The sequence below is a fragment of the Oncorhynchus nerka genome, linkage group LG6 (genome assembly GCF_034236695.1).
Source record: "Oncorhynchus nerka isolate Pitt River linkage group LG6, Oner_Uvic_2.0, whole genome shotgun sequence".
Taxonomy (NCBI): Eukaryota; Metazoa; Chordata; class Actinopteri; order Salmoniformes; family Salmonidae; genus Oncorhynchus; species Oncorhynchus nerka.
In genome coordinates, this window is record NC_088401.1 from 30,530,380 (window position 1) to 30,557,022 (window position 26,643).

General features: G+C 41.5%; 1 pseudogene; it reads right to left on the reverse strand.

Moving 5' to 3' along the window:
- Window positions 1-1,577: 1,577 nt before the first annotated feature.
- Window positions 1,578-26,643, reverse strand: LOC115130324 (cadherin-7-like; annotated as a pseudogene).

Consider the following 26,643-nt stretch of genomic DNA (forward strand, 5'->3'; position numbering starts at 1 on the left):
CTTCCTCGGTGTACACATCACAGAAACTGAAATTGTCCACCCACACAGACCCTGTGGTGAAGGCGCAGCAGCGCCTCTTCACCCTCAAGAGGCTGAAGAAATGTGGCTTGTCACCTAGAACCCTCACCAACTTTTACAGATGCACTATTGAGCGCATCCTGTTTGGCTGTATTAACGCCTGGTACGGCAGCTGCACCACCCATAACCGCAAGGCTCTCCAGAGGGTGGTGCGGTCTGCACAATGCATCATCGGGGGCAAACTACCTGCCCTCCGGGGCACCTACAGCACCCGTAGTCACAGGAAGGCCAACAACCACCCGAGCCACTGCCTGTTCACCCCGCTGCAATCCAGAAGGCGAGGTCAGTACAGGTGCATCAAAGCTGGGACCGAGAGACTGAAAAACAGCTTCTCAAGGCCATCAGACTGTTAAACAGCCATCACTAACACAGAGAGGCTGCTGCCTCCATACAGACTTGAAATCATTGGCCACTAATAAATGGATCACTAGTCACTTAATAATGCCACTTTAATCATGTTTACATATCTTGAATTACTCATCTCATATGTATATACTGTATTTTATACCATCTATTGCATCTTGCCTATGCCTCTCTGTCATTGCTCATCCATATCTGTATATGTATATATTCTTATTCCATTCCTTTACTTAGATTTGTGTGTATTAGGTAGTTGTTGTGGAATTGTTAAATTACATTTGAGATATTGCTGCACTACGATATCGGAACTACTGTAGAAGCACAAGCATTTCGCTAGATTCGCAATAACATCTGCTAACCATGTGTATGTAACCAATCAAATTTGATTTGATTCGATTTTTTGAGATGAATATAAACAATCACAACTTTTAAGAGGGCCTTCTCTATCCTGCCCTCTTGCCACAACAAAGGTTTGATTTCAAAATTCCATTGCATCATCTGGAGCGAAACAGCTCCTGTGAGTTCCACATTGACCTTCTTAGACAGAAAACCGTCCAATTAGTTGATGAGGAGGTGGTGGTAGAGAGAGACCTTATCACCTGGATATTGCCTTGAACTAACCGTTACTGCAGCATTCACCCACACAACAGCTCCTAGCAGCAATGTTTTACGCCGAACTAAAAGAAAGTGACAGTTTACGTATTTCACCGGAATTTGAATTGAATCCCTCAAGCAGATATCAGAACCTCAGGCTTCAATAGGGCACTCGCATGTTTTACTTTCTCCTTGAGACATTGTGTCCATCTTTTCATTGCTTTTCCCCCCGTTTTACTTTACCACTTACGGTGTATACATGTTGTCTAAAGGGTGTAGTGAAGAGTGCTGTCTGTCAGTCCTCTGAGTTGATGACAGGGCAGTGATGAGGCGCTGGATGACTCACCAAAAAGCACAGAGAACTATTACATATACCCTGTGTGCATGTCTCACATTTCTGATGGGGACTAGCTTGATCTCACCCTTCTCAAGGGAGGAATGTAGGGGTGAGGCCTCTGAATAGAAGTGAATACTCATATTTCTGAAAAGATATTTATACAAACGTTTAAAGACTGTATTGAAGTTTGCAAAGTAAAACTACCGTATTTGTTTAAGGCTGTTTTATAGTTATAAATTCATAATACAGAACACAATTGCACAGCTTGTATTTCGTAGAACAATGCAAAGGTAATGAAAGGTGGTGTTTACCTGTATATTATAACGTACACAGAAAATTCTCAAGCATTAACAGAAAACAAAATGAACATTGAGCGTGTCGAGTCTGTGGACCCATAGGGACACCACAACAGTGTTAAATTAAAACACTGCTGAGTGTAAAGCCTTGTTCAAATATTTCCTAGAGTACCTTTCATGTAAATCCTAGAGTTACCACCCATGACTGTACTTGTTACCGACATAGACATGGTTATTGCATTCATCCATCTGCACACCTATCGACATCACCAAGTGAGATCCTACGTGAATATGTCATCATGGAAAAAAATATGTATTTAATAAGGCCTTATTTTGAGGGTGTATTCCGGCCCTAATTACAGCGGACGGAAACTCATACGCGTGTGTCACTTTGATCCAAAACCACTCCCATAATTATCATATTTCCCAGCAGTTAGATTTTTGGGGAAATTTTTATTTTGCATTGATTTATCAATCGTATGCTACACAAAATAAATAACCTACATTTTTCTAAACTGATCCAATCAGACAGATTTTTTGCACCCGTTACTGAACTGTTTGTTTCAGTTTAAAAGCGTTAGATAGTCTCCTCAAAACGTTTGTAACAATGTTAGTCATTTTGAATGCAGGTTGCAAATGGCTAAAAAGTTCAACTGTTGGATCGCTTAACTCTGGATTTCAATAGGACTTTACACATCACTTTGCAAGCCTGCATAATGTGACTTGCAGGTAGGGTTGGAAAATTCTAGCAACTTTCCATAAATTTCCATTTTTTCCAGACGTCCTTTCCTGAAAACGGAAGCTGGAAATTTGAAGTCCTTCAACCAGTTTTTAGGGCCTTGGAATTTTGCAACCCTACTTCAAGGCCTGATGTTGCCTGAAGTATGAACTGGGTTGTGGAGGCTCCTCAGATGAGGAAGAACCATCCTCCTCATTGAATTTCATAAAATGTAAATAGTGAAACATTAAAAAAGTGATCAGATAAAACTATACTAAATATATTCACGTCACCAAATAATTGATTAAAACACACTGCTTTGCAATGAAGGTCTACAGTAGCCTCAACAGCACTCTGAAGGGTAGCACCATGGTAGCCAGAGGACAGCTAGTTTCCATCCTCCTCTGGGTACGTTGACTTCAATACAAAACCTAGGAGGCTCGTAGTTCTCAACCCGTTCAATAGACTTAATGACAACTTCCAGAGGATGTCCTCCAACCTATCATAGCACCAAATCAAAGGATCAAATAATGAATCTAGTACAGAAAGCATAAGCTACATCTAGCTAGCACAGCAGTGAATAATATGGTGAGTAGTTGACTCCAAGAGAAAGACAATAGTTGAACAGTTTTGACAAAAAAAACATGTTTTAATGAAGGAAAAGAAAGAGAGTGAAGGAGAGTATTGGTATTTTTTCACTTTCACTTACTTAGCTAGCGAATGCAGCTAGCTAGTTTAGACTACTCAAACACCCGGTTCAAACAGAGAGGAGCTCTATGTTAGCTAGCTGGCTATCCAACACTGGAACTTTTCCAAGTCAATGTAAGCTTTTGGTTTTATTTATTTATTGCCACAGGAGCCTACTGGTGTAACTGTGATACTGCTTGCTGCTGACTGTACACTGTACTGCATGATTGTAGCGGGTTTACTAACACGTTAGTTCTAGTTGCTACAGTATGTTGATGTTAATATTGTGACAACAATGTAGGCTGTGTATAGAGGTTAGCATTTATGATATGAAGGTTTGGCTAGGTGAGGTTTTTTCACTTGGTCACAGACTGCTGATGTGTTGTGCACTGAAGTCCACAAGCTAAGGGAAAAGGTGAGAATAGGAGAGCGCGTAGATACCACGTGGAATTATACAACGATCAAAGGGATCATGCTGTTTGTATGCGACTGCTATGAAAAGGAACTACGCTCGAGTGTGATCAGGGGTGTATTCATTCCGCCGATTCTGTTGGAAAATGTTCATAAACGGAAGCAAACGAAAAGAAACAGGGATAAACATACCAGAATTTGTCCAATAGACACTATTGTTTGCAACTGATGACTAACGATTACACCCTAGATCAGCTAGATGCAGGCAAGAGTGTGCAACACAGTATTGAACGCATCAATGTCTGTCACCTTGATTACTCAAATATCTCTCGACCTGTGCATCTACCTAGTAAACTTTAATTCATAGGCTAGGATGTAGCAACCTCATGGGTATAAGGAAATGTCAAATAGTGGCCTAAACCAGGGTTTCCCTAACTCAGTCCTGGTGCCTCACTTGGGTGCACATTTTGGTTTATGCCCTAGCACTACACAGATGATTCAAATAATCAAAGCTTGATGATGAGCTGGTTATTTTAATCAGCTGTGTAGTACTTGGGTCGGGGGCCTCAGCACCGAGTTTGGGAAACCCTTGCCTAAAACTATCAATGTTACATTGAGCTGGGTGAAAGGAATATGAATGACAGTCATCCAATTTGCTGCAATAGAAATAAGGCCATGATCATAAAAAATATAATGGTCCTCATCTTAAACTGCACCGACTGCCACTGGAACTGGATTTCAATTATACACTTATAACTAAAGGTACAAAGGATGACCTTACAGCAGCCCTTCCCAAACTCTGTCCTCGGGACCTACACAGCCGATTCAAATGATCACTCGATGGTTAGTTGATTATTTGAATCAGCTGTGCTAAGGCAAAAACAAAAACATGCACCCCTTGGGGTCCCGAGGACTGAGTTTGGGAAAATCAAATCAAATGTTATTTGTCACATCCGCCGAATACAACAGGTGTAGACCTAACCGTGAAATGCTTACTTACAAGCCCCTTAACCAACACTGCGGCCTCCTGAGTGGTGCAGTGGTCTAAGGCACTGCATCGCAGTGCTAGCTGTGCCACTAGAGATCCTGGTTTGAGTCCAGGCTCTGTTGCAGCCAGGCCGCAACCGGGAGACACATGGGGCAGGGAACAATTGGCCCAGCGTTGTCCAGGTTAGGGGAGGGTTTGGCCGGCAAGGATGTCCTTGTCCTATTTCGCTCTTGTGACTCCTGTGGCGGGCCGGGCGCATGCACGCTGAAACAGTCGCTATGTGTACAGTGTTTCCTCAGACACATTGGTGTGGCTGGCTTCCAGGTTAAGTGGGCATTATATCAAAAAGCAGTGTGGCTTGGTTGGGTCGTGTTTTGGAGGACGCACGGCACTTGACCTTTGTCTCTCTTGTGTCCGTATGGGACTTGGAGTGATGAGACAAGACTGTAACTACCAATTGGATACCACGAAATGGGAAGAAAAAGGGGTAAGTGTATTTTATTCTATTTTTTTTAAACAGTTCAAGAAATAGAGTTGATCAAATATATTTACTAAATAAACTCAAGTAAAAAAAGTTTTTTAAAAAGGAACACAATAAACTAACAATAACAAGGCTATATACAGGGGGTACCGATACCGAATTCTGCCTTACAGGGTACAAACTCAGTGTCTGTGGGTTTTCACTCCTCCCTTGTACTTGATGAATTAAGGTCACTAATTAGTAAGGAACTCCCCACACTTGGTTGTGTAGGGCTTTATTGAGAGGAAAAAGAAAAACCTGCAGACACTAGGCTCTCCATGGAATGAGTTTGACACTCTTGAACTACAGTGACAACCTTTTATGAGTGTGTAATGCAATGGCCTGGAACTCATGGTTTACAGGCCACATTAGGTATGCAAGTCACATTATGTTGGCTTGCAAAGTGTGTGTAATTCCTATTGGAATCCAGCCAGTGTCTTTTCACCCTCAAAATGCATTAAGAATGACTGGTTGGGAAAAACTAAGCCACGAGACTCCCTAGGGGTGCAATAAGCCCAAGTAACATATTGGATTAGTTTAGAAAATGTTTTTGGTTTCATATTTGAGTAGCATAAGATGAATTAATTAATCAATCAATCAATGTACATCCACAAACAGATATTGAAACAAACAATATGATAATGCGTGGTTTTGGTTTAAAGCGATGTGTAGGACTTTCAGGCACTTGTATTAGGGTGAAACTCTCAAAATAAGGCCTTATGATATATGTATGCTATTGTGTTAAAGATAACTATTTATAACATATTTGCATAGGATGTCACTTGGTGATGCCTATAGGACCAAAAATGGATGAATACAACAACCATGTCTCTGTCACTAACACATACAGTCATGGGTGGTAACTATACAATTTACTCGAAAGACAAGGCACCCTGGGAAATATTGGAATAAGGATTTACACTAAGCAGTGTGTTATTTTAACACTGTTCCACAGACTGACCACTTTAAGTGTTGATGTACCACTCTCAGTGTTCATTTGGTTTTTCTCACACTGGAGAATTTGCTGTGTAGCTACAGGTCCTATCTAATTCATCTGCCAAGAAAGTTCTGGCATGTGTCAAGAAACTTATGATGCACTTATGACACTGTCATGAAGGTTCAAATACTAGAATGTGTTACCCATCTTTAGAACTAATGCAGAATGAGGTCACATATAGAAAGCTATGTTGCTTTAAATACTGTTAAAAAAAATATCAAGAAACTGCCTGTTCAACGAAAACATATAACTGTCATAACACTGATAATAATTATTACAGCTAGCTCCACTGTTTTCAACCATACAGGGAGCAGAAAACAGGAACTTATTTGTCTCTTTCATCAGGATGTCAAAATTGAGTTCAGGGATGTGCTGTACTATTATATATGTTATTACGTTAAATTAATTAAATAAAAAAATGTAAAACAAATGTTAGCTGTTCAGAAGGTTGTCTCCTCCTCCGCTCCCCCATGCCAGAGAGTCAGTCTGACAAGGCGTGATCCGGGGTCCCGGGGACATTGGTCAGCATCCACAAAGTCCCATGACTCTAGGGAGCTAATGGACCCCGTGGGCGACCCTGTGCCCTCGAAGGTGTAGGTCTTCAGGCAGTCAAATGGCGGCACGTAGGGGTCCTGATCTGCTTCATTTAGCCGGTCCATGATGAACTGTTTAAAGACATCGTCCTCGGGGCCGATGAGGAGGGAGTGGCGGAGAGACATCGACATTCTGATACTGGCTGCCACCTCCTCTCTGCGGAGCCTCCTGTCCCTCCTGCGGGGGTGGGGACGAAGGGGGACAGCAGGCTGACAGAATCCCCCCAAGTCACCCCTCCTCCGCCTCCTATTTCTCCGTAGTGCAGCACCTTCTCTGAGACCCCCTTAGGCAGCTCCAGCTCCTTCTCCACTCTCCCCAGCCCCTCCAGCTGTTTCCTCCGGTGTCTCCTCAGCATCAGCATTACAATGCACAGCACTGGAGACACAAACCAACAGGAGATGATTGTGTGCTCTAAACACACATGCTGGCAAAATCCAAACAGGTCTGGATTAAGTATGTACACTCTTTAATGACAAGTAATAGGACGGGCATAGATTTTTTCTATTATTTGGGGTTAATGTGAAATTCTTTAAGGGGAAACATTGAGAGGAAACAATTGGGAAAATTAGATACAGATGTAGGATCTTAATTATTTTGTTGCTGAGATCTTCCAGGAAAGGCAAAGTTGTAGGGTATTTTAGTTTTAAAAAGGCTTCTAAAGTTTGCAGTTTCCACTTGAAAATGTCAGACTTGATTTCCCTAATGAAAAATGCATCAACCCCTGCAACAATCTCCATTAAAGGTAGTAATATGACGTAGACGCAGAGGGTTGACAGCATAGTGGGTTAATTTCCGCAACAACTACGAGCATTGAAGTGCGATGCTCAACTTCTCCACTGTTTTAGTGACCTGGCTACCATGCTTTAAACAGCATAAAGCGAACTCTGTGTGAGAGCGAAGTATTGCATGTCGCTCATCTCAATAACTGTGGTGCTGCTCGTGGCATCTTCATTTCGCTGAGTCTACCTTTTGTTATAATCCACATAATAATTAGAATATCCTGTTGCTGCAGGATTATTTCCTGCTGTAGCAAACTGGTTCATATTAAGATCCTACATCTGTGCCATAATTTCTTTCAATACTGTAAAATAATATTTGCTCTGAAGTCATCATTCATATTTAGCCTCATACAGTATCCAAATAAATACATTCTTTAGTGTGCTTTTAAGCCTAAGGGAACTAGCGATAGCGGTAGTGGAGTAACCTCGTACAACCATCCGGATATCTCGCAAGCAAGTACTGGAGAGCTAGTAGCGGAGTGCTTATTGAGGCTAGTATTGGAGTGCTTTTTGTATTGTTTTCATGGGGTATTGCACTCATGTGAGGGGATGTTAGCCCAGTAAGTATAGCTATTAATATTTAATGTGATGGGCATAAGGATTACCCAAAGCAACAGAGGTCATTATAAAGCTCTACACTATTGCAAACCCATCAATGTCCCATGAAGCATTGGTATTGATGCATTGCCACAAATAAGCATATTACTAGCTGAAAAGGGACACCATTATTGTTGCTTTGCTAAGCATTTAGAAGTTTTACATTTGTGTTAAGGGCACACTAGTGAGTTTGAGTAAATTATGACTGTTATTAATGAGAGTGGGATAAGTTTCAGAGATATCCAACTATATAGCTACACACTACATACTTGCCCAGTCGATTTGAAGTGGAATTGCACTAGCTCACACTAACACAACCAGTCTGTTGAAAAAGAGTCACGTGTAACTTGTAGATCTGAAACAGTTTATTTGAATCAGGATATGTTTCCATATAAACACATTCAAAAAGAACCCATCATATCGGATCCAAAGCATTTTAATGCAATAACGCATAAAAGAGAAAATACCAGATATGCCCATTCCAACAGTACAGTGTCACTGACCTGTGAGTGTTGCCAGGCAGACCAGGAAGCCAAGCAGGGTCTGTAGGCTGACCCCAATAGAGATGGCCAGGGCCTCCACCCCGCCTGTGGGGCAGTGTCCGGCGGGCTGACAGCTGCACACGCTGATGGTCAGGGTACTGGTACTGGAGAGGGCTGGGGAGCCACTGTCCGCCACCACCATGGGCAGCAGGTACTGGGCACGGTCCCTACGGGTGAATGAGCTCCGCCGTGCCAGGATGCTAGCACTGTTGTCTGTGATGGATGGGAAGGTTTTATTTGAGGAGCGACCCTGATTTTAAAGCTTAAAACCTCTACAGGATCGGTGGGTCCCCCACGGGACTGTTGTGCTGACGTAGGCTAATGTGATTAGCATGAGGTTGTAAGTAACAAGATAATTTCCCAGGACATAGACATATCTGATATTGGCAGAAAGCTTAAATTCTTGTTAATCTAACTGCACTGTCTAATTTACAGTAGCTGTTACAGTGAAATAATACCATGCTATTGTTTGAGGAGAGTGCACAGTTATGAACTTGGAAATGTGTTAATAAACCAATTAGGCACATTTGGACAGTCTTGAACAGAAATGCAATGATTCATTGGATCAGTCTAAAACTTTGCACATACACCGCTGCCATCTATTGGCCAAAATCTAAATAACGCCTGGGCTGGAATAATACATTATGGCTTTTCTCTTGCATTTCAAAGATGATGGTACAAAAAAAATACAAAATAACTCATGTTTTTTTCTTTGTATTATCTTTTACCAGGTCTAATGTGTTATATTCTCCTACATTAATTTAACATTTACACAAACTTCAAAGTGTTTTATTTCAAATGGCACCAAGAAAATGCATATCTTTGCTCCTGGTCCTGAGCTACAGGCAGTTAGATTTGGGTATGTCATTTTAGGCAAAAAAATTAAAATTAAGGGTCCGATAGATATGTATGGTGTCCATTTTAGGACAGCATCACAGGTCTATGAAAGTTGCTTTAGACATGTGATGATGTCCTAATATGGACACAGTAAAAATATAAGCTTGTCTATCTTTTCTTTCAGTGCATAGCTACACAGATGCTTAAGTGATGTCGGATTGTGTTCATAAATAGTTTGAATAACAGTTATAGGATCTATCTGTACTTGACCTTGGTTGTCCCTGATTGTGAAATTAGGGTTGATGTTCTTCTCAGGGACCATGGAGAAGTAGAAGTGGTGTCCCTCCACAGGGTCGTCCAGATCCACAGCGTTGATCAGCTGGATGAGCTTACAAGACACACAGACATAGCTGTCAGACCATGGTTCTGACTGACAGTGACTCCCAATGAGCATCGGAAAATACAAAATAGCATTGATAGTCCTACCTAGGGAATATCCCAACATTTATCTACGACAGTCAATACAAGGTAACTGACAAACTAACTGAGATAGCCTGTAATTGTGATTAAGCATTATCCTCTCCGGGATACAGCCTATAACCTGTACAGAAGGCAAATGTTGCATTATTCTCAGTTAAAATAGTGAGGGGCCATCCTACCTCTCCTGACTGTGTGCCCTCACAGATATATGGCTGGTACTCTCTGGCAAGCATTGGCGCATTGTCGTTTATGTCCAGCACTTTGATGAACACCACCACAGATGAGGATAGATGGTTCTGCTCTGCAGTTGTCAAGATAGACATTTGTTGGAGTCCGTTGGACACATGTATCATAAATGCTTTGGAAAAGCTCTGTCACAAAGGCAGTTTAACGTGATAAATTTTACTGTAATAGTCACATCTCCTTTAATTACAATGGTGGCTCAAATCATCACTCAATCCCAAAGCAGAAGGGATATTGGACAAAATGAAAGCTATAAAAACAGTTTAGAGCATTTCAGGAGAGGTGAATATTGTACATCCTTTGAGGCTAGTTGAAGATGGTTCAGTGTACCAGTAAGCTATTGCCAGTCATAGTGCATGTTTGCCATCATAGTGGATAGATGTGCTTTTCTCTGTATTATCAATACCTTATTGTATTTTGTATGAACGAGAGAAATTCTCCTTACTTGTTTCCTTGGCATTTATGGTTAGATTGTGCCAGGCTGCTTCCTCACGGTCCAGAGGTTTCGCAACAGTTACAGTCCCATTGTTTGGGTCTATTTTGAAAGCTTTTGTGATATCACTGTTTTTGTCAATGGAATATCTGCAAGAGAAATCACCAGGACACACAGTTAGCAAGCAATGCAAAGAGCTGGTTTCTCATAGCTGAGCAGACAAAGCACAGCGATTCCACCGAGAGATCCTTTGAGGAAACTGTTCATTTTTCTGTTTCCACCTACACAAATTCAACGGGCTCGAACAAAGCCCGGTATGACAGAACAGCAATACAACAAAACAGTATGAAGAATTGTCGAGAATGACATTGTCAGGTGAATGTTTCTCAGAATGCTCTATATCTGAATAAAATACCATTCCAAAACATCTGAGTAAAATCAGATAGTGTTTTTTTCTCCAACTTGCCTTCCTGTGAAGGCCTCCAATAGAAGCTACAGCATACTGTGAGTGATATGCAGCACCTGCCACTCTTTAACACTGCTGGGCTACAGGCAACAGCACTGTCTCTGCAGCAACGTGCCCCACTTGCAAATGACTCTAAATCTGAATTCCATATGCCACCTCATACTGCGCTTTATTACATTTCTAGCGTCCTCTGCGAGTCACTTTGTGATAATACCACAGCAATAGATAGAAAAGCCTGTGAGGTATGAAGAATAGCCATGATTTATTCAACAGGCCTCATTTCCTGCTAAAGTAATATGAGGTAAATATGACCATGTACGGGCTATCCACTAAAATCAAGGGTAAAAACAAATAAAATGCAGTCAGTAAGCACATTTCCATCCACAGTCGTACCGTATAAAAAAAATGATCACAGTTGTAAAGGAAACAGGAAGGTGTCAGTATAATTTCAGAAATGTTGACAATTTGTTAGTTTGTCATGTTGTGATATTTTGGTGTCTATAAAGTGAATTACGAGACAAATTGCGGAGGAAACGATTTCTTGCGCAATTGTTGATATAATAACCGTCATATCAAGGTTCATTTGCAGTCATGCGATGCTATGTTATGTGGTCCTCAGACTACGACTTAAAAAAGCATGTACTGTTTACATTTACATTACATTTAAGTCATTTAGCAGACGCTCTTATCCAGAGCGACTTACAAATTGGTGCATTCACCTTATGACATCCGTTTATTAGGCTATAGATGAAAAAGTTATAATGAACCTCACAGGTTGGTGATGTTCCTTTGCTATAAATATTGAGGGTCTTATTCATTTGTATGATGATTGGTGCTTAGCTACCAATTAACAAATAAGAAAGATCTTGCTTTTATCCATCTCATCCAGTGGATGCTGCTGAGGGGAGGACTGCTCATAATAATGGCTGGAACAGAGCAAATGGAATGGTAACCAACACATGGAAACCATGTATTTGATACCATTCCACTAATTTCGCTCCAGCCATTACCACGCCTCTGTCCTCCCCAATTAAGGTGCCACCAACCTCCTGTGATCAAATCATATAACCTAACCTGTCAAGTTTATCTGTGAACAGTTGTCTGCCATTAATTGCAATAGTTTGTCTGACAGTCCTTGATAGAGTGGAAAATGCAAATGTGCTACTTTTTTATGCTGATTTGATTATATTTGCATGAAAATATGTCGCAAATTGGATTGAAACCTAGCCAGTGATACTACTAGAATTATAATAACTGTTTTACTCCAAGGAGGCATCCGTCTACATGTGAACAGCTTAGACTGCTAACTTAGCAGTGTTAAGTGCAACCTATGGCTGGGGTTAGGAGGCAGGACATCTGTCCAGGTTATCTCCTATTTGACAGTCATGGAGTGTCACTTTACCTGATTGGGTTGTTGATTGCATCAGTGTCTCTGGCGCTAACGGTACCAACCATGGTCCCCGCCACCATATTTTCCAGAACCTTCCAATCATAATCGGGCGCCATGAAGATAGGGGGCTCATCCACGTCCTCGACGACGATCTTTAGGGTCGTCCTGTCCTGAAACTCGTTGTAGCTCAGAAAGCGGGTGTCTATGTGATCGTTGACAGCCTTCGCAGACATTACGAACCGCCGCTTGCTCTCATAGTCCAGAGGCTAAAAAAGTACAACAAATCAATAACAGCTCTTTGTAGCTAAGCTCTTACTGGAAGGCACTTTTTGGTATGGAACAACTAAAAATACCTATTTTGTTGATCGATTTTCCAGCAGTGTGATACAGTATGCCACTTTAGATTAATTGGCCAAAATATTATGAAGACATAACCATTTCACAAACCCTGAAAACCAGCACCCTGCTGTCTTCTTTGAAGTCCCATTTCCCCCAATTCTATCAGATTGGACGAGGAAAATGCATCATTCAAAGTCATTGAGCCACCAGCTGTGGTCTTGCACTTAACTGATGCAGTGTTTAGATTGACAGTCAATGATGAGCCAATGATTTTAATAACAAGCCGATTTCAGCCCCATTCAATTCCCCTGTGTCTTGAATGGAATAAACAGCGTATCGAGAAGAACACAAAGTCTACTGTAAATGACTTGGCACAATAGAGGAAAAGGCCATTCAAAGACATAACTAACCTAAAAATATGTTTCTATAACCATAGACAATATGAAAAACAAATAGCATAAAGAAGTCAAAAGATGTAAGTACGGTGTCCATATTAGGCCAGCATCACAAGGATGTAACACTTTGCATTGGTGGCTAAAGTACAGTAAAGTACAGTGTTTTAACTATCTTCACCTTGGCCAGGAGGACCACTCCTTCCTGTGTGACTGGATCCGTTTGGATCTTGAAGGTGGCGCTCTCCTCCAGGTCCTCTAGACTGTAGTTCATCCTGGCGTTGATGCCCACATCACCATCGTCTGCCATGATCCTGCCCACGGTTGTGCCCACCGGAGCAGACTCCAGAACAGCAAAGGTGTACAGGTCTGGGGAAACAAGAGCCCAAGGAGAGTCCAAGGAAATTGATGAATGGATACATCTGTTCAATTGATTCTGCTGCTACAGACAGATACAGTATGTTGGATAAGGAACATTTGTGAAAACATATAACTTTTCACATTTTCAAATGCCTGCAAGAAAGTAATAAGGACTGTCCTTTTGCATATTGTATACAACGTTCCTAGGCGTTTCCTGTGCGGCTGAAGAAGTGTGGTGATTAAGTTGTGAATAGCCAGTGAAGGGTGTCTGTAGTAGCGTGGAAAATTATAAACAGAAATCATTAGCGGTCTGTAGGAACCGATTGTGGTGAGGCATAGATAAGTCATAACAGGTGATGGGTCTACATAATCCTGGCCCAACTCTAATAAGATGATGAGAAAATGTGATTGTGTCTTTAAGTGAGTCTATTTGGATGACTGTCACAAGTTGTGGACGCTCAACAGACTACCCAAAACAAAAACAACAAACGACTACTCTCTGATAATGACTTTCAAAGGTTCAAACCACCTTACACGTATTGGTCAGTCTGTGAGATATAAACTCAGCAAAAATAGAAACGTCCCTTTTTCAGGATCCTGGCTTTCAAAGATAATTCGTAAAAATCCAAATAACTTCACAGATCTTCATTGAAACAGATGTAAACACTGTTTCCCATGCTTGTTCAATGAACCATAAGCAATTAATGAACATGCACCTGTGGAAGGTCGTTAAGACACTAACAGCTTACAGACGGTAGGCAATTAAGGTCACAGTTAGGAAAACATAGGACACGAAAGAGGCCTTTCTACTGACTCTGAAAAACACCAACACCAGGATGGCAAAAACAACTGCCTGAGTTACATCAGGAACGCACAGTACCTTCATTACTGCTCAGGCTGTCCAAAATAGGCTGAGAGAGTCTGGACTGAACGATTGTAGGCCTGTTGTAAGACAGGTCCTCACCAGACATCACCTGCACCAACGTCGCCTATGGGCACAAACCCACTGTCGCTGGACCAGGCAGGACTGGCAAAAAGTGCTCTTCTCTAACGAGTCGCGGTTTTGTCTCACCAGGGGTGATGGTCGGATTCGCGTTTATCGTCAAAGGAATGAGCGTTACAGCGAGGCCTGTACTCTGAAGCGGGATCGATTTGAAGGTGGAGGGTCCGTCATGGTCTGGGGCGGTGTGTCACAGCATCATCGGACTGAACTTGTTGTCATTGCAGGCAATCTTAATGCTGTATGTTACAGGGAAGACATCCTCCTCCCTCATGTGGGACCATTTCTGCAGGCTCATCCTGACATGACCCTCCAGCTTGACAATGCCACCAGCCATACTGCTCGTTCTGTGCGGGATTTCCTGCAAGACAGGAATGTCAGTGTTCTTCCATGGCCAGCGAGGAGCCCAGATCTCAATCCCATTGAGCACGTCTGGGGACCTGTTGGATCAGAGGGTGAGGGCTAGGGCCATTCCCCCCATAAATGTCCAGGAACTTGCAGGTGCCTTGGTGGAGGAGTGGGGTAACATCTCACAGCAAGAACTGGCAAATCTGGTGCAGTCCATGAGGAGGAGATTCACCGCAGTACTTAATGCAGCTGATGGCCAAATCAGACACTGACTATTACTTTGATTTTGACCCACCCTTTGTTCAGGAACACATTATTCCATGTCTGTTAGTCACATGTCTGTGGAACTTGTTCAGTTTATGTCTCAGTTGTTGAGTCTTGTTATGTTCATACAAATATTTACACATGTTAATCTAGGGTAGGTGGGACGCTAGCGGCCAACATCCAGTGAAATTGCAGAGCGCGAAATTCAAAAATACTACATTCAAATATTTAACATTCTTGAAAATATATGTGTTGTACATCAAAATAAAGTTTAACTTCTTGTTAATCCAGCCGCCGTGTCAGATTTCAAAAAGGCTTTACGGCGAAAGAAAACCATGTGATTATCTGAGGACAGCGCCTTGCATACAAACACATGAAAATCATCTTTCAACCAGGTAGGTGCGACACAAAAGTCAGAAATAGCGATATAAAAAAATGCCTTTGATGATCTTCTTCTGTTGGCACTCCAAAAGGTCCCAGTTACATCACAAATGGTCCTTTTGTTCGATAATGTCCTTCTTTATATTTATAAAATCTCAGTTTAGCTGGCGCGCTTCAGTCAATAATCCACCCATTTTCCCTTCATCAAAATGCATACAAAATGAATTCCAAACGTTAATAATAACCTTTTCCAAACAAGTCCAACAACATTTATAATCAAACCTTAGGTATCGTAATTCGCAAATCAATGATAATATTTCAGACAGAGAATCATTATTGTCTTTACCGGAGAAAAATACCAAAGAATGCGCTTTCTTCCTCGCGCTTGGAAACACTACAGCCAAAAAGGGAGCTACCTAAAAAAACTAAAATTTCTGGGTAATTTTTCCAAAAACCATCCTGAAACTAGTGGAAGCCCTAGGAACTGCAATCTGGGAGGAATTGGCCTTATAATTAAAGTAATAACAATTGAAAAAAATGGGAAGCTGAAATTATTTTTGGGGGGGGGTGGCGGTTTGTCCTCGGGGTTTCGCCTGCCATATCCGTTCTGTTATACGCACAGACATTATTTTAACAGTTTTAGAAACGTTAGAGTGTTTTCTATCCAAATCTATGTGCATATCCTAGCTTCTGGGCCTCAGTAACGGGCCGTTTACTTTGAGCATGCTTTTCATCCAGATGTCAAAATACTGCCCCCTACCCCAGAGAGGTTAAGTTTGCTGAAAATAAACACAGTTGACAGTGAGAGGACGTTTCTTTTTTTGCTGAGTTTATAAGTCATAAACTTGTAAGAAACTATTTGAAGCATACTGCATCTCAAATAGCATAAGTAGATTTAGAAAAAAAAGAATGTCGTACTTTGTTAAAAGTGCTGTCCCTGTTTTCCCATTTGAGAGAAATTGATTTCTTCCCTTGGCATTCATTTAGAGAGGTTTATCTCAGAGGAAGCCAGGTTGTTTCCAAAGGTCATGACAAATGTCCTTTCATGTGTGAATGATTAAATTCATCCAGCGGGCTCACAAACAGACACACACACGAGCGCACTCGCGGGCACACATGTTCGCTCAGAATATACATCTGCTTGTGTGTTTAAACTGCAGTCTACAACAAGAAGTAAGAGCAGAATACAACTGTGTCATGCAAACTAAAGAGGCTGAAAATACTCATACTCCTTTCCTCTTTTGTGATGTGAATCAGCATGTGCGAGAGGATTGGAAGTGGCACATTGACTCTGTGGAAGTGACTGATGTGACTCACTGTGCTGGAAGGTGGGTCCGTTGTCATTGACGTCCGTCAGGCTGATGGTGACAGTGGTGGAAGCAGAGTAACCACCGCTCAGTCCCAGCATATCCTTCACCTGCACCACCACCAGATACTGGTCCCTAGCCTCCCTGTCCATGTTGGCCATCGAGGTCATGATGATGCCTGAGGGTGGGGGAGGGAGAGCAGAGAGAGAGAGAGAGGGGTAGGAAGGTGGAGACAGAGAGGGGGCGGGGGAAGAGAGAGATACCACCCAGAGAGAGAGGGGTGAATACACACAAATCTTTCTTATGTAAATCAAGTACTTGCTCTTTAAATATGTTGAACATGACATATTTTGTATTCATGGACCCATGTGAATGTCTCTATAGTATACACTACATTAGTAGTCTAGCTAAATAAAGGTTAAATAAAACATATAAAAAATACATGGCCAAATGTATGTGGACTCATATGCAACATCTCATTCTAAAATCATGGGCATTAATATGGAGTTGCTGCCCCCCCCACCCCCCCCCCCCCTTGCTGCTATAACAGCCTCCACTTCTCTGGGAAGGCTTTCCACTAGATGTTGGAAAATTGCTGCGGGGACTTGCTTCCATTCAGCCAAAAGAGCATTAAAGAGGTCAGGCACTGATGTTGGGCGATTAGGCCTGGCTCGCAGTTGGCGATCCAATTCATCCCAAAGGTGTTCGATGCGGTTGAGGTCCGGGCTCTGTGCAGACCAGTCAAGTTCTTCCACACCAATCTCGACGAACATTTCTGTATGGACCTCGCTTTGTGCACGGGGGCATTGTCATGCTTAAACAGTAAATGGCCTACCCTAAACTTTTGCCACAAAGTTGGAAGCACAGAATCATCTAGAATGTCATTGTATGCTGTAGCATTAAGATTTCCCTTCACTGGAACTAAGGGGCCTAGCCCGAACCATGAGAAACAGCCCCAGACAATTATTCCTCATCCACCAAACTTTACAGTTGGTACTCTGCATTCGGACAGGTAGCACTCTCCTGGCATCTGTCAAACCCAGATTCATCGTCGGACTGCCCGATGGTGAAGCGTGATTCATCACTCCAGAGAACGCATTTCCACTACTCCAGAGTCCAATGGCGGCACACTTTACACCCCTCCAGCCGACGCTTGGCATTGGTGATTAAGGCTTGTGTGCAACTCATCGGTCATGAAAACCCATTTTTTTAAGCTCCCGACAAACAGATATTTTGCTGACATTGCTTCCAGAGGGAGTTTGGAACTCGGTAATGAGTGTTGCAACCGAGGACAGATGATTTTTACGCGCTATGCACTTTAGCACAAGGTTGGTCATGTTCTGTAAGCTTGTGTGGACTACCACTGAGCTGTTTTGCTCCTAGACGTTTCCACTTCACAATAACAGCACTTACATTTGACCAGGGAATCTCTAGCAGGGCATTCATTTGACGAACTGACTTGTTGGTAAGGTGGCATCCTATGAATGTGTCATGTTGAAAGTCACTGAGCTCTTCAGTACAGGCCATTCTACTGTCAATGTTTGTCTATGGAGAATGCATGACTGTGTGCTCAATATTATACACCTGTCAGCAATGTGGTTTAAATAGCCCAATCCACTAATTCAAAGGTGTGTCCACATACTTTTTGCCTTGTAGTTTATCTATCTCTCAACTATACCTGTCTTGGGCTCCACAGAGAAGTAGGGCTCCCCCTGTAGGATGGAGTAGATGAGCTTGGCATTGTTTCCAAACAGGGGATCGTCAGCATCTGTAGCTGTCACCTGGGCCACGATAGTCCCTGTGGAGTGGGAGAGGATCACACAGGCAGGTTTGGCTCAGGCTACAGCCTCCCAGCCACCCTCCAGCAGCCAACGGGGAAATAAAGTGATTATGCCACGTTCCCACAGGGTCTGTCTGGCTCAGGGGTGCAGAGGGAGGCGGTGGGCAAAGGAGGGATGGGATAAGGCTGGGTGTCCAACGCTCACCGTGGCCTTTCACTAGGCACTGAGGCTGGGCAGGTGTGCGTGACAACCTCTCCACCCTCCACCGTGACATCTCTCTTTCTCTTTGTCTCTCGCTCCCTATCGTTCTCTCTCCTCGTTTCTCTCCCTCCACCACTCTGTCACTATCTTTCTCTGTCCCTCTCTTTCAGTCTGCATGTCTATTTCTGTTTCTTCTAGCGACCACTCTCTCTTTCGCTCTTGCTCTCTCTCTATTAGCCGGGGTATTACTTTCTGTATCTCTCATTCACTATGACCACCTCTGTTTGTGTCTCCACCTTTTCTTTTTTCCTCTCATTCTCTCTCTCTCTCTTCTACTCGTTCTCTCTCTCTCTATCCAAGTCCAATGCATTATGATTTATTACAAGAAAGATATTACTCTGAAAAGGCAGATTACATATAAATTGAAATGGTTATGCTTGCGCTATGAAATGGCACTAGTAATGATAACATTATTTACATAAGAATAAATCATATGAGGGATTCAGAGGTATGATACACAAACCAATACTTTCAACTTCCTGAAAGGGCGACTGACGACAGCCTTTATATTATTTTATCATTTCAAATGAGATGAAACAATTAATTTATTTCAAATGCTCTTCAAGGTACATTTCAAACCTGTATGAAATCCCCTGGACCATGTGAGGGACTCACAAATCACAACTCCAGGTGCTAAGCAAAATACATTCATACGGGAAATGTACCTGTTTTAATTTCAAATGCTCTTCAAGGTACAGGTGCAGGTAACATTTCAAGCCTGCATAAAATCACCTCTGCCATGTGACTTGAGGGACTTAATCGTAACTTCATGTGCTCGGTAAAATTCACAAGATCCCTCAACTAAGATTTTTCATCAACCATATGCGTAATTGAAATGTAATTGACTGTGTCACTGTCCATACTAGGACAGTCTCAGGAGGAGTTATTTCAAACTTCTGCTGGGACTGAGGCTGTCCTAATATGGACCTGTAGTTTCCACATACTGATGTGTCAAACATACCCATGGGACACATCTCAGGGATGCTGGAGACATAGGGCTCGTTCTGGAACTGGGGGATGTTGTCGTTGATGTCTTGGACCTTGATGATGAACTCTGACTGGGGCTCCACGGGTTCGTTGGACTTCCGAGCAAGGGCATGAGCCTGCAGGAGGTAGAAGGCCTTTTCTTCGCGGTCCAGCTTCTGCAATGTACGGATCTCTCCTGAATATTCATTAATCTCAAACATCTCCCCTGCACCTTCCCCCGACAGTATATACTTGATAGAGAAATCCCCTCTGTCGTAGTCTGATTTTAGCTGAGGGAAAGGAGAAAAGAAAACAAATCTACTGAGAATTGAGTCAAAAGCCATTGCCTGCTATAATTTAGGACATTTTCATTCAGGGGAGAACTGGTACCTGGCCAATCACGCTTGGAGTGGGGTCCTCCTCTGGGACAAAAATCTGTTTCCAGATCCAGCCTCGTCTGAGTCTCTGGTGTAGAGCTGTGGTGGGAGACCCCTGGCCAAGCTGGTGGTCGTGCTCCAGACTGTGTGGAGCTCTCGCCTCACTCAACATGCAGCATGATGTCAAGGACAGGATAATAACTAAGTCCAGCAGACAAGGACACCGCATTGTGATAGTCTGCTGATCCATTTTCTGAGCCTCTCCCCGTGGTTAGCGCACAGAGGTACAGATGTCACTGGTTCATTAAAAAGGTTCCTCTGAGCATCAGAGAGACACAGTGATATGGCGAGGACCTCAGAGAGGTGGCTGGCCACCCTGCTGTTGGCCTGTTGCTGTAGACAGTCATTCTGTTGTGGAAGGGACAAGGGTGGTTGGAATGGATGACTTGTTGAACTTGTTTCATAAGATGAATATTCCAACATATTCATAAGATTTTGTAATGATTTATCAAAATGGAGATGATGGGTGAATGAATTCTGGTCAAAGCAATTTGACCACATTGAGAGATGGAATCCTCATCTGAACAATACACAACCGAGATCAATTTTTAATAAGAAGAGAAGCAAGTCATCTTTCATATTTGATTGTTGTTTATCTAGCTGACAAGATGAAAGAGTATTTTTACCAGGCTTTGACACAAATCTAAATACCAGCCCTGGCCTCTATCAACCCCTTGTCAAACACTGCATTTAGAGGCATGAAAATACATTTTAAACAGCTATTACTGACAGGCGCAGCTTCCACAGAGATATCCAAGAAAAGTTTGTGTGTTTCTGCTTCTTGGAAGGATGGTCTAATGCTGGGATTTTGACTTGAACGCTTGTGAGGATAAAAAGCCTCCTCTGTTTTATGAGGAAACAAGGCCATGTATTGTATTCCATGGGCGAGCAGTAGGACCCAAACATCATTCCTTCAGCATGATACAGCTCTCTGCAGCTGACTAATCGATAATTGGTCAGACATGGACAATAGAGACACGTGTGCCTGGAAAGAGCATCAAATGTCCTCTGAAATGTGGAGCTTCGGTCAAGTCTAGGACATTGCAGGATGACTACATGTCTAATAGTAGTTCCGGAAGGGGGAGTTTAGGGAATGTAGAAACCCGGCTACAGGCCTGGTCAATATTAACAATGGAAACAATGAGATATGAACTGTAGACCATGTTTTACTTATCTTATATTAATCAAATGTAAAACGTTTTGTACACAAAAACTGAACTGACAATTCTAGAGCATTTTAGTGGTTTTCTGTTTGAGCTGATAAATCAAGTTGTTTTTTTTAATAAACTTTTTGACAGTGCCATCATGACAACCATGCAATATATCTGCTGGTCGCTTCTGCCATTGACAGAGAAACCAATATGCAGCCCTTTGCATTGGTATGGTAACCAATAGTGATACTCCACCAACAGCTGGTGTCTCTGTCATTATAATGGCTTGTTTCTATTTTAGTGTCTTGCTAATCTACCGTTTCCCTCAGATTGTCTTCATGCTGTTCCCAATATAAATCTTGTCTCATAGAGATCAGGTGTGTAACTGAGTCAAATAGTTGCTGTCTGACTATTCTCTCCTGATGCAAACATTGCCCCACGATTCCTTTTGTGTCTCCTGTTCAGAGAAACTCTTCAAATTACTTTGTGGTGAGAATGGCTTAAAGGCTCAGTGCAGTCAAACATGTGATTTTCATGTGTTATATATATATCCGCATCGTGGGGGTTGGAATAATACTGTGAAATTGTGAAAATTATGATAATGCCCTTTTAGTGTAAGAGCTAAAAATCCTGCATGACATTTCAGCCTGTTTTGTTGGGATGGAGTTTTGGCCTGCCTGGAGAAATTAACAGGCAGTAATTTCATTACAAAAAGATCTCATTTAGAAGTTCATACATTTTTCTCAAACGTCAAATTTCGAAGTTGTTCCAAATGTCTGAAGTGTTTGTTTACTGTGTCTGAAGTGTTTGGTTACTCTGTATCGGTCCAAGGTTAAGTTTAGGCATTAACTCAAAATTCTTAAGGTTAGGTATTAACTCCAAATGGTTAAGGTAAGGGTTAAGGTTTGGTATAGGCTTAAAACTAAAATATCTAAAACAACTTTCTATCATTGGATTCAAACATGCAACCTTTGGAACCAGATGCGTACCAGCATCTGCCATCCCCATCCACAACACAATAGCAAAACCAAAGACTATTGGTAAAATAACTCACTGTTGCCTCTGGTGGCTGGTTTTCGCGTTTCCATGTCCTTAGACATGGATAGACGTCGAATACTGACTTTTATGATGGGTGACCTGCCTGATTAATTAATACACCAATAAAGAAGAAGAAGAAAAATGTGTTCTAAACCTCTTCCAATAACAGCTAGTTTTCTGTTTTCCCCTGCCCACTCAGACCACTCCCAAACAGCCCTAGCAAAATTCTAGCTCGAGAAATTGCTCTGTGCTAAGAAGCTATTTTGTTCATTTTTAACCATTTTAAGAATCACAGTAGGATACTTAATTGTTACCCAGAAATGATTTGATATTGAGATTTTTTTAAAGTCTGCATTGGGACCTTGAATTCAAGATATGAAATAGTAGTTTCATCAAAATATCATCACCATCAGCGAAATGCTTCTAGTAGTTTAACATTTTGTATGTTTCTGTACATTCAGAAATATAGGCCAGTCAACGTCACCAGAGATAATGCTGTGTGCAATAATATTAAATAACACAATAATTCTGTCTGCATTTTGAAATAAGTAGTGGTTGCTGTAGTAGCCATGGAAGTAGTCTGACTGCCTAATGGTCATATTTAATCTTGTGAAAGTATTTGCTGTCAAGCTCCATACATTACAATGTGATGGTAAAAATCTATTACCAATGCCCAATTTCTTTTTGAAATTCAATTTGGTCGCACAATGTGAGTGAAAGTGTATATGTTTGTGTGTAAGTGCGTCTTTAACTGGGCATATTCATATCAGCACGAGCCTCGTGGAAGGAAATTCCAATTAGTGGCCAGTGAATCGTAAAGTAATGATGGGCCTTCATAGGGCTGCCAAGCAGGCTAACTGAACGCTGATGGCCAAAACTAGAAAACAGCCTCCGACACTACTGAGGCAACTCCCAGTGGTTTAACATCTCCCAACTAGGTACGCCAATAAATAGCAGTGCCAGATAAGTCATACACCACCGTGACTGGCTGACACACTGCCCAACAGATCTAGAGATAGCTGGCTAACAAGATGCAATAGAAGATGGTGCATAGACTAGACAGAAAAACAGCACCCATGCTTTTATACAAAGGCTCATAAAAATATGGTGCTTATAGGCAGGTCTTTCACTGAAGTCTGTCCTAACTCATAAGTGCTGTGTCGTTTGTTTAGAAACACCTAATGCCATGACAACAGACTGATATGAATACGCCAGGTTTCCTACCAATCCATATTGTATGCTAATATTTCTATGCATGTCCATTAGCAATTATTTTTTTGCAATAGCTTTTTTCCCATTGTAATTACACTGAAATGGCATCTGGCTCAATGGCATCAACCCGGGGCGGCAGGGTAGCCTAGTGGTTAGAGCGTTGGACTAGTAACTGGAAGTGTTGCAAGTTCAATTCCCCGAGCTGACAAATCTGTTGTTCTGCCCCTAAACAGGCAGTTAACCCACTGTTCCTTGGATGTCATTGAAAATAAGAATTTGTTCTTAACTTACTTGCCTAGTTAAATAAAGGTTAAAAAAATAATTAAACATTTAATAAAGTAGTACAATGAAACATAGCATGGATGGGCACACTGAAAAATGGCGTGGATGACTTATTCTAGAATCTGTCAAAAATGCAATAAATGCTAATTGCGCTGGGCTGTTGATCTGAGCAACCCCAGAAAGTGGTCTGTTTTCCATTCGCTGCACCATTTTAATGTATTTTTGCGTGTAGAACGTGTAGAACTGCGTGTAGAACTTTCCGGCTGGCAGACCTTTTTTTCTGTAGTAAGCAGGAACATGTACACATCTCCACTACGACATGACAGAGTGAGAACGAGCTGGGGTCTCGCAATGTTAAACACTAGATCCAGTGAGACTAGTCACACTATTTTCCTATATGTGATCTCATTGAGATATTTACATTCTCCACATCACGCTTCACATACTGTTAAACTACCTACCTGCCATTTCTCAGAACTGGCTGCATTAAACATGTGTGCAATGTGCAAAGGTAGTCTATGTAGACAAAGACGTTATAACAGAGTAACGTCAGTGTAATAAGACATGTAATAACAATGTAACACTCCAGTAAGGGTATGTCCATCACAGAGTAAATGTTTTATCCGTGTGCAGAGCATGCTGTACTTTCATCCCTGGCATGCAATCAGTGGAACAAAGTAACAGTACAACAATTGTTTAACTAGTCAATTTCAGAAAAGTTGTATGCCTATAGATAGCCAGCCTGAAATGTCACCGGAATACAAAACATTGCTGAATGATCCCCCTTTTATTTCCAGCAGACAGATAGAATGGTTGATCTCCCTGTGAAGAACCAAACCATCGTTGGATCACTTCACCAAAACTAAAAATGCATTTTAATTGGTCATTGGGGAGCCCATGTTGGGACATGTTGTTTACTGTTCTGCTTCAGAAAGCAATGTCATCTACCTCTCCTATAAATCAGGAACATGAATACTCCAAGCTGAACAAAAACAATGGCAGAATGTCACGCTACCATGTACTACTTAGTAGAAGTCTTACTGTATTTGCGTGTTGTTATGTTAGTCATTAGTGTCTACAATGTATCACTAACGTGGTAATTTTAGAGTGAAAAAAAGTTAATTGTTATCTTTTTTTTAAGACATTCTTTGTGCATTCACACTTTGATATTTCTATGTGTAAATTGTTTTGTCTCGTTAGTTTCATAAGCAATTAGAATAACGCATCTTAATGAAGAATGACAATGTACACTATAGAGTTCAACATGTTCCGAGGAGTTCTTAATTAAGACCATAATATCACCAGAGTTTACATCGCAATTCTTCATTAACATACATTATACTGATCATCTGTCTTATACAGGCAACTGTAATGATATGTGTTAACCAGTAGAGACAAAAGGGACTAACAGTTTGAGATGCATTGAGCAACAGTGAGGTCATTCTATAGATATGACATCTGGGTGTTTAACCCTTGGTCTTCAATGGTCATGCCCCTGTGGAAATCAAATTAACATAATGTAAAAAATCCCCATCAAACTTTGTCTGTTTAAACTACAGATATTTTTATTTGCATGGGCTGCGTCTCAATCCACAGCATCTGCCGATATCACCCTTCCGCATCTGTGGTGAAAGGTGGCAGAGCTAGAGTGGTGTTTGTCCGACCATGAGACCAAAATTTGGTCTTCTCGCGAAAACGCCTGTAGCATCCGAATGGTTTGGCCTACAAAACTATCATGACAACGCTATTATGACGACTCGAGTGAACGCTGAGACTCTCACAAACACGATGGTGTTCTCCGTTTTGCTCTAGGACGCCCACAAGACTCACAAGACTGAAGGTCCCGGGACCAGTTCAAATAATATATTGAAGTATAGTTTATGGAGATAGTTTAGTGCCTAAAATAAGGGGATATATACATGTAAAAACATGAATAATAATAGTTATCTGATCTTTCTTATATCTCTTAGATATAGGACAGAAACTTCTGAACAAACTTGCTTTAGATTGTTTGGGGGGGACTATCTGTTGTAGTGAATATCTTATTCAATGCGTTTCTATTGGCTAATAGCATTGATTCCAAATTCACTGTTTCATCCAATATTTTTTAATATTTTTTTTTTATACCTTAAGAGGTCTCACAATACAAAATCAAATAGTTAAATGATCCTTGGAATGACCATCCCTTTACAGAAAGCCCATTCAATTGATTCATTTTTATAAAAATGTATTCATGCTTTTATGTCAAGATTTATAATGTTTAAGGCTTTATAGAGCATATGGTATACTTGATATGATATACTTAATAACGGTACATGAACAATGATGAAAGCATTTCTTCCAAAAAAGTTGGTATGGTCCCAGTTTCACATAATCCAGCATCAATAGTCAGTTACATGTAATACCTAAATGTTAAATAAAATAAACCATACCGACTTAGAATTGAATCATCTCTAGTAGATCTATGTCTATACTCTTTATTAATTTCACATTCTGAAAGAAACATTAGCTACACCCACCTTCATGCGTGATTGTTCTCTCTTTAAGCCACTCTTCAACAGCTGCTACCAACAGAGATCATCATGGTGTGGAAGAAAACACACAGTCTGGTTAACTAAGGGCCCTGGTACTGCAGATACTGCTTTTCAGACCCAATAATAGTAGCAGCAAATGGACATGGTTCTCACAATGCGTAATCCCTTCCACTGACGACCTCCCCCTTTCTTCTTCTTCTTTTCTTCCCTTTTTCTCTCTTTCTCAAACTTCCCTTGAACGAA